The sequence below is a fragment of the Podarcis pityusensis genome, assembly GCF_964106645.2.
Source record: "Podarcis pityusensis genome assembly, chromosome: 2".
Taxonomy (NCBI): domain Eukaryota; kingdom Metazoa; phylum Chordata; class Lepidosauria; order Squamata; family Lacertidae; genus Podarcis; species Podarcis pityusensis.
Window position 1 is genome coordinate 111,695,490 of NC_138029.1, and position 15,615 is coordinate 111,711,104.

Here is a 15,615-nt window from a genome sequence, read left to right on the forward strand (position 1 = left end):
ATCAAGGACTGTTCCGTCACCAACAGTGCCGTGTTGCATGTTCACAACTTGAACATGTGTTCTGTATCAGTAGCAGGAAGTACAGGTACCACAGCTTCTCCCTCCCTCCAGATCCTTTCCCAATCCAGTCATCTGACTTCTTCCCCAACTGCTGTGATGCACACTTCGATTCCTGCTCCACCAGAGCAGATCAGGAAGGAGAAGCGGATGGAACCTGCAGGCCGGATTTGGGCCCAGAGACATCCGATGCCCACAGGAAGTTTTAACGAAGAAATAAACTTGTCAGACTCCAGCTGAATGAAACTGGCAAACTGCAAGCCTGGTTGTGTAACTTTCTGTAATTGCACAGGCCAGCTGTTTTCTGAACCTTGAGGAACTGCCAATTCCTTATTTAAAGAGTGTTGCGCCGGCAGCTAACAAGGGCTCGGAAAGATGGAAGATGAAGATGGATATATGCAAATAGACCCGAAAAGCCAGCAACAGTGCACCACACCACTTCCCAAGTGCACCAAAGGTATTGTTTGGGGGGAAATCTCTCAGTTGACCTTTACAAATAAAGCAAAAAGCAGGGCAGCGGTTGCAGTAACTTAATCATCACCTGTAAACAAGATTTAGGAAGTGTTGTTATGAACTTCTTCCATTGGATTCACACACACACTTCTTAAATGTTAAAATGTGGAATGTGCTTTGCATTTTATATGTGTGTGTGGCAACGTTTTGAGTGTGTCTTCATCTCATCTAGCAAAAAAAATGGTATTTACAACAGGGCTTTAACTGTGACTAACTAGTTCTCTTGGTTTCAATGGGATTTATTTGTTGGTTTGTTGCATTTAGAGCACACCGTTCTTCCAATGAGGTGGTGTCGCAGGGCCAGATTTAGGTTTGATGAGGCCCTAAGCTACTGAAGGTAATGGGGCCCTTTATATGTCCAGCTGTCCTTTGTCAACAACAAATTGTCGCTGTTTGTTGTGTTGAATATATGCTATACGCCGCAACCCCAGAGTCGTCTGCGACTGGACTTAACTGTCAGGGGTCCTAAACCTTTACTTTTTAGAAAACACAAAACACTGTTGCTGTATGTAGGTTTTATTTTATTTGTTATTTATCTTATATTTTGGAAATGTACATCCAGTTTTCCCCTTTTATACCTGAGGTCTTTAGTCCATAATTTTCCCACACATTCATCTGAATGGTAAAACCAAAGTCCTTTGACTATTAATCATTGCTTCTTTAACTTCTTCCTCCTTTATTTTTGTTTTTTTTAAAAGGGCAACCAGTCTGCATGCAAATAAGGTTTCTGTGGACAATAGAATGTTGACTTTGGTGGGGTTTCTGCATCTTTGGGGGCAATTTAATAAGAAATTGGAGCTGTCCATCAGTTGTTGCTGGACTACAATTCCCATGAGCCCCAGCCAGCATCATCAGTAGTCAGGGATGATGGGCATTGTAGTCCAACAACATCTGGATGGCATCTCATTGGCTATCCCTGAAGTAGATCAACCTTTGCTGCCACTTGTGTGAGAGATGTCTTTCTGAGATATACTTGTCACTTGCTCATTTGGAAATTTCCATTTCCACCTCAAATGATTCATGACTCAGTCCCACCGAATAAAATGATTGTTTCACTGTTTTCAACAAGGGTCTCAAATCAATGGGGCTTATCCCCCAAGCACCGTATTTTTCGCTCTATAAGACGCACTAGACCATAAGACGCACCTAGTTTTTGGAGGAGGAAAACAAGAAAAAAAATATTCTGAATCCCAGAAGCCAGAACAGCAAGAGGGATCGCTGCGCAGTGAAAGCAGCGATCCCTCTTGCTGTTCTGGCTTTTGGGATAGCTGCGCAGCCTGCACTCGCTCCATAAGACGCACACACATTTCCCCTTACTTTTTAGGATGGAAAAAGTGAGTCTTATAGAGCAAAAAATACGGTAACTTGTGCCAACTTGCACAACTCTTCAAAGTAGGAGTTCTTGAGTAGTTGGTTCCTAATAATGTAGCAACTGAAGAGTGGGGAAAATGTCTAGTTTATACTTCATATGCTTTTAAAATACACAATAGCACACAGCTTAATTTCCTTATGTCTTCAGGAAAATACCCTTGTTGGGGGAAGTTGCGGGTGGATGTCAAAACTGCTGCTTTCCATCTTTTTCTTCTTCCTGGTTATGGAGCACTTCCTCCCATCAGACCGCATGGGTGACAAAGAGCAAGACAGGGTCAACATCTGCTTGCTTGATACGCTTGTTTGTTAAATGTATAAATAGTCCATCCAGCAGCGTAGCGATCTGGATGCTTTGCAAAACCAAAATTTAAACATTTCGTAGAATTGTAGAACTGGAAGGGACCCCGAGGGTACTCTAGACTAACTCCCTGCAATGCAGGACTCTCAGCTAAAGCATCCATGACAGATGGCTATCCAACCTCTGTTTAAAAGCCTCAATTGAAGGAGATTCCACAACCTCCAGAGGGAGTGCGTTCCACTGTTGAACAGCTCTTACTGTCAGAAAGTTGTTCCTGATGTTTCATTGCCAGTGTGGTGTTGAGAGCCAGTGTGGTGCGAGAGCCAATGTGGTAGACTCGTAATCTGGTGAACCGGGTTCGCGTCTCCGCTCCTCCACATGCAGCTGCTGGATGACCTTGGGCTAGTCACACTTCTCTGAAGTGTCTCAGCCCCACGCACCTCACAGAGTGTTTGTTGTGGGGGAGGAAGGGAAAGGAGATTGTTAGCTGCTTTGAGACTCCTTCGGGTAGTGATAAAGCGGGATATCAAATCCAAACTCTTCTCTTCTCTTCTTCATTGGAATCTCATTAAAAATAAATAAATAAATGTTTTAAATGCAAGGGGGCAGTGTTATATTCCCATCCTCCAAAAGCAGCAGAAAATTGTCTCCCTCCCAACTTCACAGATGACAAATACCAATCTCCACCCCACTTTTCATGCAAGGCAGAGGGAAACTAACGCTGGACTTCGTCTCTACCTTCAATGTTACAGGTTCTTCCTCGAATGTCTGGTGGAAAGTCGCTTTCAGCATTGCTCTGGCAGGGAATGTTGCTCTGGTCCTTGTTCTTATTTTCCTTAGTCTTCCAAGTAAGAAGATTCCACGTAAGGCTTTCAGGTTTATGTGTGGGGTGGGATTTTTTTGGGGGGGGGGTCATGCAATGAATACACAATTGTGATATATATGTGAAATGGAACCAAGCCCCTCTCCCTTGCTTTCCCCCAATATTAATAAAATGAAGTTTTGTTTTGGAGCAAAAATAATATTCATCCCATTGCCCAGATACCTAAAGTGTTCTGGGGTTGTCAGTTTCCTCACCACCACCCATGGTGCTGCCAGTTTCCTAACCCATCAACCTCTGAAGCAATGCAGAAGGTTCCACATCCATTTCCTCCCAGTGCAATTATGTGGCTCAAATTGGATTATGCAGTGCATCTCTGTGTTATATAGGACGTGGGTAGTGCTGTGGTCTAAACCACTGAGCCTCTTGGGCTTGCCAATCAGAAGGTCAGAGGTTCGAATCCCTGCAACAGGATGAGCTCCCATTGCGCTGACCCAGCTCCTGCCAACCTAGCAGTTTGAAAGCACGCCAGTGTGAATAGATAAATAGGTACCGCTGTGGTGGGAAGGTAAAAGGCCTTTCTGTGCGCTTTGGCATCCATCACAGTGTCCCGTTGCGCCAGAAGCGGTTCAGTCCTGCTGGCCACATGACCAGGAAAGCTGTTTGTGGACAAACGCCGGCTCCCTCGGCCTGAGAACGAGATGAGCTCCACGACCCCATAGTCGCCTTTGACTGGATTTAACCATCCAGGGGTCCTTTACCTTTTACCTTACTATTATAATGCATATTTTATAGGGGAATGCTTGAAAAGCAATTGTCTGCTTCAGGGGAAATGCATACTAAATCGAAATTCAGATTTTTCTTTCTTTCTTCATTCCTTTGTTATCATCCACATACAACAGTATGATTGAATGTCAGTAAAGCTGAAATGGAGCATACTTATCCCTAATCCCCACATAAGCAGGAAAGCCAATCAAATTTAGGGTTGTCTCCAACTGAGTTCTAATCAGAGGAGAGCCATTGAAATTAATGGAACTCAGCTAATCATGTGCATTAATTTCAAAAATCTACTCTGAGTTTGACTAACATTGGGTACAGCCCTTAGTGTTGAATTTTTTACTGTTAAATGTTGAGGGATTGTCTCTTCTACCTTCTAACTCAAAGTAGCCACAATAAATACAACGCAAAAGTTTAAAAGGCGCAAGGAGATAGGATAATAATATATTGAGGATGGTATAACAAATAAAGTGAGTAACGCAACAATAACAAAAATAATAGTAGGTAAAGAAGATCGCACGCGGGTGGAGGGAAGTACTGGGCTGTGGGGGAGGGAGGTGAAGGGATTAATTGAAATTGCTAAAGACTGGAATAGGATTTAAGAGATTTAATTTTTATAAAGATTCTCTAAGGAAAGCAGCAAGAAATATCAAGTAAAGGTATCAGGGAGGAGATCAGTGTAAATGAAAACACGAGACTTATGGTTTTGTTACATAAGATTTTCTTTTGGAGTTGTCTGTTTATTTTGGAGTTGTTTGTTGTAAAGAATGTATATTATGTGAATAAAATAATAAAGGATTAAGAAGAAGAAAAAACAGTAAATACAGATTCCGCCAATAATGAGTTTTCGACAAAACTCTCTCAATGACAGCAAATTACGAACGTTGTAAACAGATGGGAATTCTCTAAAGTTGAACTGTTTTCTAAGTTTCCCAGGACATTTTTGCCAGCAAACCTCCACACAACCAAATCCGGAGTTGCCTGAAAAGATGTGTCCCTTGCAGCTCGGATAAGACGCGCACAACAGGTAACCCCCAGCCCTGAACTACATATTTGCTTCTCTTTGTTGTTGGTTTAAAAGATCTACAAAATGTGGAAGTAAAACTCAACCCAAAGCAGCCTCATGACTTACTGAAAGTCACTGACAATGCAACTTCATGCATAGTTACTCAAAACTTCATGCATGGTTACTCAAAAAGTCCCACTGTGTTCAGCATTGCTTACCAGAGAAGTCTGCAGGGAATGGAAGCCTGAGTCTGAAAGTTGATAGTAAAGCAAGGGTTGTCCCTCTGCTTTTTCTTACAGGCGTTTTCCTCTGGTGACTGAGGGCTCACTCACACTTCAACTTGCCCTTTGCCTAGAAAACAAGTGGTTTTCTGTGTGTCCCATGGGTCCAAGCAGTTCTGCCTCTGCCCTGCTGCCTCCCCCTACTCTTTAGTGCTACAGTGGTACCTCGGGTTACATACGCTTCAGGTTACATACGCTTCAGGTTACAGACTCCGCTAACCCAGAAATAGTGCCTCAGGTTAAGAACTTCGCTTCAGGATGAGAACAGAAATCATGCAGCGGTGACGCAGCAGCAGCAACAGGAGGCCCCATTAGCTAAAGTGGTGCTTCAGGTTAAGAACAGTTTCAGGTTAAGTACGGACCTCTGGAATGTATTAAGTACTTAACCCGAGGTACCACTGTAAATCAGAACAAACGGCAACCTGCAGAAAACCCGGTTGCCATTAGTTCTGATTTTGTGCTCCCAGGTTTTCCTGGGAGAAAGCAGCAGGGCAAATGGCAATGTGAATCAGCCCTGAATTGCCACTTAACATTAGAAATTAGGCTAGTATCCCCTAGATATGTAAGGTAGGAGTTTTCTTCTTTTTACCTGTTTTGGATTCCCCTGGGTTGGAGAGAGCATTCTGGGCAAAATTCAAAATGGGATGAAGTGGGGAAGGGATGAAGAGATTCATATCATTTAGGGCAGAGGAGGCAGCTGCCCATGATGACAGAATAAAAATTATTTTAAAAAGCAGGTTCAAAGTTTTGGTCACCACTCGGAGATGAAGGAGAAATTGAATTCTGTTTGGATTCAAAGGCAAACTTTCCAAAGCAATATGCAAACCAAAATACAGCCATCCATCAAAATTTACATTTCTCTGAAGTTTGCAATGCAGTTTTCCTGCAAAGTGATGTGTATAAAAATGCATACATTAGCAAACAAACAAACAAACAAACAGAAAAATGTGTTATATTAGGGAGAATTGCTTTGCAAAGTTGTGTTGAATAGGCAAAATTGCACACAAAACTATATGTATATTAGGAGAAATTCACTTCTGAATTTTCACGATGACTTGTCTTGTTTCGTTTTTTAAGAAATTTTGCAGACTGATTTTGCAGAACGTGATTAGGAAAATGAGAAACTAAGTGAACCTGAAATAGACTTCCTGAAAAGGCTACCCTCCTTCATTCAGGAGCATTCCAGTGTGGACAAGCCCCTAGTCTTAACATTGGTAGTAGTAGTCAGACCTCCTGGAGTTCAAAGCTTAGGGGGTGGGGAGAGAACCAATCAAGTTATTTGAAGCCTAATGTTTTACTATTGAAGCCCCACCCACCCCGCCCCACTATATGTTCTCTGCATGACTGTTAGCTGTATGGCTGTAGTTATAAACTACAGCCATTAACCATCCTTTAGGCTAATAATATACTCCAAATGTATACCATAATGTCACAAAACCATCCATGCACAAAATGGAAGTATCAGCAGGCTTGGGGGAACTCCAAGTAGGGCAACAAAAAATAAAATAATGAGACCTGAGCAGGGCCGGATTTAGGTTTGACGAGGCGCTAAGCTACTGAAGGTGATGGGGCCCTTTATATGTCCAGCTGTCCTTTGTCAACAACAAATTGTTGCTGTTTGTTGTGTTGAATATATGCTATATGGTAATTTATGGACCCAATATGGGGCCTACACAACACGAAACACAGTTGCTGTATGTAGGTTTTATTTTTTTATCTTATATTTTGGAAATGTACATCCAGTTGTTTTTTCCTTTAAATTTCTTTGGGGCCCCCATGAGAGTGGGGCCCTAAGCGATAGCTTGTTTAGCTTATACGTAAATCCGGCCCTGCTTGCTCAGTGGACACAGAATACTGACTGGCTGATTGCAACCCAGAACAGGACATCTGCACACTGAAACAGATGGTTGCATGTCCCACTTTTATTTTATATTAGACAACCTAGTATCACTTTCATAAAAATCTGAATTAATTATTACCTGATTATTACCTGCTTCCAGGACTGTTAATAAAGTGGGTTCCCAACACCACCAGCTTAAGAGTGATAAATGTAAATTCATGTTGACCTCTAACCAGAGGGCTGCTAATAATATTTATTATTTCTTAAATGGCTGATAAAAGCAAGCCAATGTTCAATGGGTTATGACTCCTTTCCCTCTCTCTGCTCTTTTCTTCACAGCAAATCTGACTCTGGATCCAAGCACAGCTCATCCCCAGCTCTACGTATCAGAAGATCTGAAGAGTGTGAAATGGAGAGGCATGAAGCAAAATGTGTCTGCCGGTCCCTTGAGATATGACGTGATGGCGAGCGTCCTAAGCCACCAGGGCATCAACTCGGGGAAATTTTGCTGGGAAGTGGAAGTGGTGGAAGGGGGCAGTTGGTGGGGTGTGGGAATTGTGAGGGAGGATGCAAACAGAAATGGGGCAATTCGCCTTGCACCAGAGGGAGGGTACTGGGCGGTACAGCGTATTGATGGGCAGTACCAGTCAATTACTGACAATCCTAGGACGAATTTGTCCTTATGCCATCACCCAAGTAGGATCCGGGTTGCCCTGGACTACTCGGAGGGCCTGGTGGGATTTTTTGACGGTGATACTGATGCCCATCTCTTTACCTTTCCGAAAGCAAAATTCTCTGGGGAAAAGGTCCATGCCTGGTTCTTGATTTATGGGTGGAATGGGGAGCTCACAGTCCATCCATGAGAGAAAGGAGCACCCCAATGCTGTTCTTCTAGGGTCTGAAACCAGACTCTATAGCTCTGGAAGACATACAAGAATATACTTTATGGCCCAGCCACTCAACCACAGACTCATAAATACTAAGGAGGTATCACTCATGGCACGGCTACTTTACTTATCTTAGAATCATAGAGTTGGAAGAGACTACAAGGGCCATCGAGTCCAACCCCCTGCCAAGCAGGAAACACCATCAGAGCACTCCTGACATATGGTTGTCAAGCCTCTGCTTAAAGACCTCCAAAGAAGCAGACTCCACCACACTCCTTGGCAGCAAATTCCACTGTCGAACAGCTCTTACTGTCAGGAAGTTCTTCCTAATGTTTAGGTGGAATCTTCTTTCTTGTAGTTTGGATCCATTGCTCCGTGTCCGCTTCTCTGGAGCAGCAGAAAACAACCTTTCTCCCTCCTCTATATGACATCCTTTTATATATTTGAACATGGCTATCATATCACCCCTTAACCTCCTCTTCTCCAGGCTAAACATGCCCAGCTCCCTTAGCCGTTCCTCATAAGGCATCGTTTCCAGGCCTTTGACCATTTTGGTTGCCCTCCTCTGTCTACTAGACCCACACAGAAAATGTACTATTTGAAGTTCTGTTTGACATTCTGAATAAATGCCTGGTTTTTATCCCAACATACAGTTGCACAGAATACTGGCCAAGCTGCAAAATGTTTGAGCTACTTGATGACTTTGAAAGCCATCTAGGCCCCAGATGCTAGGCTTACTCATGTCCAGTGCCAACACCAGGCCTCCACAGTGTTCGCAACCTGCCAGGTATACTTAGTGACCTGCTAAGTGCTTCTCCAAACAAGGAGCAGGAAGTGTATGAAGGCTCTAGTGGGCTTCCATACATGACTAGCAAATGATGCTAGATCAGGGGTGGGGTGCCTGTAGCCCCTCATAAAGTGTTGGGCTCCAAGTCCTATCAGCCTTTGGAGGACAGGCTTCTATTTGAAGATGTCCCCTGTTTGAAGGGCTGACTGTTCCAAGGAGAAAGAGCCCTAAGAAGGAAGTAGCCTATCAACAGAGTCCTCGCCTGCACAGCAGATTGAGCAGGGACATGGATCACCTGCTCCCAGTCTTCCCCACTAGGGCAAGGTGTAATGCTTCTCAATTTAATATGGGAGCAGGTAGCACTGTGGTCTAAGCCACTGAGCCTCTTGGGCTTACTGATCAGAAGGCTGGCGGTTCAAATCCCCACAATGGGGTGAGCTCCCGTTGCTCTGTCCCAGCTTCTGCCAACCTAGCAGTTCAAAAGCACACCAGTGCAAGTAGATAAATAGGTACCACTGTGGCGGGAAGGTAAACGGTGTTTCCATGTGCTCTGGCTTCCGTCATGGTGTCCTGTTGTGCCAGAAGCGGTTTAGTCCTGCTGGCCACATAACCCAGAAAGCTGTCTGTGGACAAACGCCGGCTCCCTCGGCCTGAAAGCGAGATGAGCACCACAACCCCATAGTTGCCTTTGACTGGACTTAACCGTCCAGGGTAAGGTTACCAGACATCCCCGTTTCACGGGGACAGTCCCCAGATTTACAAATCAGTCCCCATAGAAAATCCGTTGAAGTTGAAAAGTGGCCCCCCCGGATTCATTGAAAAAAATCTGTTAACCTTAGTCCAGGGGTCCTTTACCTACCTTTCTCAATTTAAATTTCTAAACTTGCACCTATATGCAATTTTATGCAAATCAGTATCCTCTTTGTCTGGTGACACATTTCCTCGTTTTTGATAAGGCATAAGTGCCCCCCCTTTATCAGCCCTGAGGCGGCACTTGGCCAATGGTCAGGGAGTTGAAGCTGCCCAGAGTGGCTGGCGCAACCCAGTCAGATGGGTGGGGTAATAATAATAATAGTTGTTGTTGTATTTATACCTCGCCCATCTGGCTGGGTTTCCCCAGCCATTCTGGGCGACTTACGGCTTATCTAAAAACATAATAAAAACATCAAGTGTTTAATCCTCCTGATAGAGGGCTGCCTGTATTATTATTCTTATTATAAGTTCAGCTACAGCTGAGGGGCATGGGCTCCCTATTTCTGCACAAGAGTACAAACTGGACTCCACCTTTGTTGTTTATACATTGTAGTACGCAAAATTCCTTGTAATCCTCATCTAATTTAGATTCCTAATAACCCAGTAAGGCAGTTGACTTGTTATCATTTCCTGGGGGATGGGATGAGGTCAGAAGATGGGGAATTCCCCATAGCCGCTTGACGAAATGCAGAATGACTCGATGAAAAGCCAGTTCCTCCCAGCCATGTCTGCTCTCAATGGTGACTTGAAAAGCTCCAACTGGTTTGACTTCCAAGGAAAGAAATAGAAGCCAGAGGTTCCTAGAATCCCCAGCGCTGTCATAAGATCTCCTTGCAAACCACAAACACGTCCCAAGGTCCCCACTATGAGGAAAGAAGCAGCCTTGAATCCCAAAGCGAAATGGCTGAAAGTGAGAGAAAGGACTTTAAAAAGAAAAAAAGAAAACAGTTTTTTAAAAATAGCACAGAGAATCTAGAAAGCACAAACTTCCGTCCACAAATGGTCACTCTGTGGACCTGGCAGCTTTGCTAGCGCTGTGCAGGCAGAGGGGAAAGCACCATGGAGAACATAAAGAAATATGAGGGCAGGTTCCAGCGCTTACTGAGACAAGGCTGTTACATAGACTCTGCATGTTTTCGACTACAATCTTCCTTTTCCGGGAGCTTGGAAAACTTGCAAGTTCCTTATATTCAGAAACAACCTGTTCAGAAAAATCTGAGCCCCAGAAGCCCCTCTGAACAACTCTTTGTAAATTGCACTGAAGTTTCTCCTTACAGTCAAGCGGTGTATACATTTTATGAAATAAATAAACAAGTTGCAACGCCATTTTTCTTCTTCTCTGTGTGATGAATAACCAGGGTGATGCTCCCGCTATGTGTGCAAGCCTGCAAGTGCCACACAGTGTTTCCTCTGCCCTTGTGAAGGAATCTGTTCTTCAGGGTGGCAACGCCTACTTCCTGGGTCTGCTCTGAGGTCCTAGGAAAAGGACATTTTCCCAACATTGGTGCATCCCTTCACCCCAACAGCCTTCATAAGTCATCTTCGAAAAGTATCTTATTAGTGTGTATAAGTTTGCATTTAATAATGACCATATTTGAAAGCGGGGCTGTTGTCGGGCAAAGATGAGTTTGGATTTGATATCCCGCTTTATCACTACCCGAAGGAGTCTCAAAGTGGCTAACAATCTCCTTTCCCTTCCTCCCCCACAACACTCTGTGAGGTGAGTGGGGCTAAGAGACTTCAAAGAAGTGTGACTAGCCCAAGGTCACACAGCAGCTGCATGTGGAGGAGCGGAGATGCGAACCTGGTTCACCAGATTACGAGTCTACCGCTCTTAACCACTACACCACGCTGGCTCTCCAAAGAGGTGGGTGGTAAATGTTGCAACATAAATAAACATAAATCTCGTCTGCCCAAATGGTGCATGAAATTACTGGGAGGTGGGACAGTGCTCCTGGCCTGCTCCACCCAAAAAAAACCCCAGAGTCCTTTCTGTTGGGGATAATTCAGTCAGAAATTCCCAGGTGTCAAAAAAATGTTATTTATGTATGCCACCACTGCGGTGTTTCGGTAGCCCCAAAATGGAAAATGAGCTAGGATCCAACCAAAGAAGAATGGCAACTTAAACTGATAGAATACGCGCAGCTAGCAGATTTAACATATAGAAGAAGAGAACATAGCTGTCAATGTTTCCTTTTTTTTTAAGGGAAATTCCCTTATTCCGAATAGGATTCCTTGCAAGAAAAGGGAAAAGTTGACAGCTATGGAAGAGAATGAGAAGCACATATGCCTATGGAATATATGGGTGAAAATTGTGTATACTTAAAAATGCTGGCAGCATTAAGATAAATTCAACAGCGTAAATAAGTTTTGATGGATGTAACAATGGAATACTGAATGGATTAGCTTACATAGAATATGCAGGGGTGTATGGTATGCAAACTGAACCACGGAAAGAGAAGAAGGGAAGTCATTGGTTTAAGGTTGTTTAAACAAATATTCCAAAATGTAAATTTGAAATATATATATATGAAGTTGGCTCCATCTTTGGATGCCCATTAGTTGCTTCCCTGTAGGCTTCCACAGTTAAGAGGCACCAGAACTCACCATGAACATCTCCCTCATTCTCTTAGAATGGCAATGGTGCCCACCTGAGAGGTGCCGGAACTGAGTTCCTGTGAGTTCCCCTTGAACAAAAAGCCCTGCTTCCACATAATAGGAACAGTGTTCAAATGGAATGGAATCCTATGTGTGACTATTGCAGGTGACCATGCATCCACACTGAGTTCATTTATCTTACAATACTTCAATGACCTAAATAAAAACTCATTGATTTCTTTTCTCTGTCTACACCCTGCTAGAAAAATCCAATTTCATTTAATTCAGGAGATCTTGTGGAGTTGCACAGATGGGATTTTCCTTTACTCTCCACCCTGTTGTTAATTATCCTGAGTAAATGTTTTGGACGCTAACTGACTGAAGCAGGTAGAATTTCCAGATAGGGATTTCTGAATGGATGAATCATACAGGATCACTTGGATAACAACAGTGATTGCTATCATATGTAAGCAAATATCCATGGCAACAACAACTCAGGCAGCATGAACAGCCCTGAAATCTATGAATGAAGGTCGGTATACAAATTTAATTAATAATAATAATTTAGAATTTATAATAATAATAATAACCACTCTTGGGTTGCTCTTTTGAAGTTTTTATTATGCATTTTTACCGTGATTTTATGTTGTGAGCCACACTGAGATCTGTGAGTATTGTGCGGTATACAAATTATTATTATTATTATTATTATTATTATTATTATTATTAAAGCTCCATTGCCATGCCAACCCTGCTTACATCACTCTAGACAATAAAGGTGTGGCCTCTTTCACCCCACACTTCAGTTTGGTCTGTTTTGTACCTTCACCTTGGCCTGTGTGTGTGTGTGTGTGTGTGTGTGTGCAGACTTAGGCACCTGCCACGTGAATTGTGTAATCTTCACCACTGCAAGCTACCATAGGAGCCAACTCCAGGGGGCTGCGAGTGCTTGGGCAGCCACAATAATATAATTGTGGAGACTGGGCACCCACAAAGTCAATGAGAAAAGCCAGCAAGCAGCAGTGTTGCCTCTGAGAGAGAAGCAATTCAGCTTCGCCCTCCACAACCACTGAGCAAGGCACCCTTTGGGGGGGGCTCAGGTCTGAGCCTCTCCCCATGGAAAAGGGTGCCTCGCTGGCTGCAGTGAGGAGGAGGAAGAGGAGCTGGCAGCAGCCACTGCAACACCAACATGCAATGCCTGCATGTTGGGGGGCCAGGCACCCACAATCCTGAGGGCAGGATTGGCACCCCTGCAAGCTACCAGAGCTAGAGAGCTTCCACAAAGAGGCAAAAAGGTCAGTTTTAAAGTATGCCAACATAACAGGTTGGAGCAGGGAGCCAATAAGAGCGTTTCCACCCCCATCGTTCTGCCTGGACACTGAGGTCCAGCACCGAGGGCCTTCTGGCAGTTCCCTCGCTGCGAGAAGCCAAGTTACAGGGAACCAGGCAGAGGGCCTTCTTGGTAGTGGCGCCCGCCCTGTGGAACGCCCTCCCACCAGATGTCAAAGACGAAAATAACTACCAAACTTTTAGAAGACATCTGCAGGCAGCCCTGTTTAGGGAAGCTTTTAATGTTTAATAGGTTATTGTATTTTAGTGTTTTGTTGGAAGCCGCCCAGAGTGGCTGGGGATACCCAGCCAGATGGGCGGGGTATAAATAATAAATTATTATTATTATTATTATTATTATTATTATTATTATTATTAGGTTTTCCATTTCTCTTTGTGGCCTGCATCTTTAATAGATACCTGGAGTGCACCCACACACTGAAGCAGCCTAAAGGCTTCTCCCGTCATTTGAATAGAAAGGCGAAACCAAACAAGCAGCCTGTGAGATATTTGCCAGGCCCGAATTCTCAACCTTGATTTTCCACGAATCATACAGGGACATAGTAAGTCGATTAACACAGAGCCAGACCATTGGCTCATTTAGCTCAGTGCTGACTCTCCAACCCGACCTAGAGATGCTAGGAATGAAACCTGGGACCTTCTGCGTGCAAAGTGGGTGCCCTACCAGTGAGCCACAGCCCTTCCCCAAGGCATTTGGGGCACTTACCTCTTGCCACTTGCTCAGCGCCTGCTGCCAGGAAAGCCCCACCCTTGTTACCTGCTTGGCTGGTTCAGAAGAGGCCAGCTGAGATATACAGAAGCGCATTGAGCATTCGCTGCTCGTTCAGGTTCTCAAAGGCTGGATTCCCCGAAAGAAAATGCTTTTCATGCGTTGTACATTGGTACCTTGGGTTACATACGCTTCAGGTTACATACGCTTCAGGTTACAGACTCCGCTAACCCAGAAATATTACCTCAGGTTAATAATAATCATAATAATAATTTTTATTTATACCCCGCCCTCCCCAGCCAAGGCTGGGCTCAGGGCGGCTAACAAGCAATAATAAAAACAAGTTGAATGAAAACAACTTAAAAACAAGATTAAAATATTGAAACATTAAAATATTAAAGTGCAGCCTCATCACAGGAGGAGAAAGGAAAAAGAAAAAAGAAAGAGGGGGAGTGAATCAAATTGGCTCCAAGCCAAAGCCAGGTGGAACAACTCTGTCTTACAGGCCCTGCGGAAAGAAATCAGATCCCGCAGGGCCCTGGTCTCATGAGACAGAGCGTTCCACCAGGCCGGAGCCAGTGTTGAAAAGGCCCTGGCTCTGGTTGAGGCTAATCTAACTTCCTTAGGGCCTGGGACCACTAGGGTGTTGCTATTTATGGACTTTGAGGCTCTCCATGGGGCATACTGGGAGAGGCGGTCCCGTAGATACGAGGGTCCTAGGCTTAAGAACTTTGCTTCAGGATGAGAACAGAAATCGTGCTCCGGCAGCGCGACAGCAGCAGAAGGCCCCATTAGCTAAAGTGGTGCTTCAGGTTAAGAACAGTTTCAGGTTAAGAACGGACCTCCAGAACGAATTAAGTACTTAACCCGAGGTACCACTGTATATGGAATCGACTCCCGCAAGGTGTAGAAGTCGGCCATCAGTTTGGGTGGCTTCAAAAGGGGCTTAGACAAAATTATGCAGGGAAGGTTTATCAGCATCAATTAGCTGTGCTTGATGTTGGGTGATAACACTGAGGCTGGTGCCCCCCAAACGCAGCGTCACCTAGGATTCATCACTCCGGTCTCCCATCACGCTGATGTGACCCATATCCAAGGACATGAGCACATGACTAGCAGAGTCCAAACAGAAGCTAAGCCTAAAAAAAAGTAAAGGACCCCTGACAGTTAAGTCCAGTTGCAGACGACTCTGGGGTTATGGCGCTCATCTGGCTTTACAGGCCGAGGGAGCCAGCGTTTGCCCACAGACAGTTTTCCTGGGTCATGTGGCCAGCAGGACTAAGCCACTTCTGGTGAAACCAGAGCAGTGCACGGAAACGCTGTTTACCTTCCCGCCGGAGTGGTACCTATTTATCTACTAGCACTTTGGGGGCGTGCTTTCAAACTGCAGGAGCTGGGGCCGAGCAATGGGAGCTTACCCTGTCGCGGGGATTCAAACCGCCGACCTTCTGATCGGCAAGCCCAAGAGGCTCAGTGGTTTAGACCACAGTGGCACCCACGTCCCAATTTATTGCAAATTAAATCAAATGTAACAGAACAAAGAAAACATGGTTTCTCTCTCTGTCTTT

The 15,615-nt window shown here is 44.4% G+C and overlaps 2 long non-coding RNA genes across 2 annotated transcripts; one reads left to right on the plus strand and one right to left on the minus strand.

The window, feature by feature from the left end:
• The first annotated feature begins 130 nt into the window (after positions 1 to 130).
• On the plus strand, positions 131 to 7,978 carry LOC308470164. Its single transcript, XR_013982207.1, has 4 exons — positions 131 to 514; positions 2,992 to 3,102; positions 4,765 to 4,863; positions 7,303 to 7,978. It is a non-coding gene; the product is annotated as an uncharacterized lncRNA (long non-coding RNA).
• Positions 7,979 to 8,569: 591 nt separating this feature from the next.
• LOC308470185 lies at positions 8,570 to 12,519 on the minus strand. Its single transcript, XR_013982232.1, has 2 exons — positions 9,731 to 12,519; positions 8,570 to 9,656 (listed from the first exon to the last, which is right to left on the minus strand). It is a non-coding gene; the product is annotated as an uncharacterized lncRNA (long non-coding RNA).
• Between the last annotated feature and the right edge of the window lie 3,096 nt (positions 12,520 to 15,615).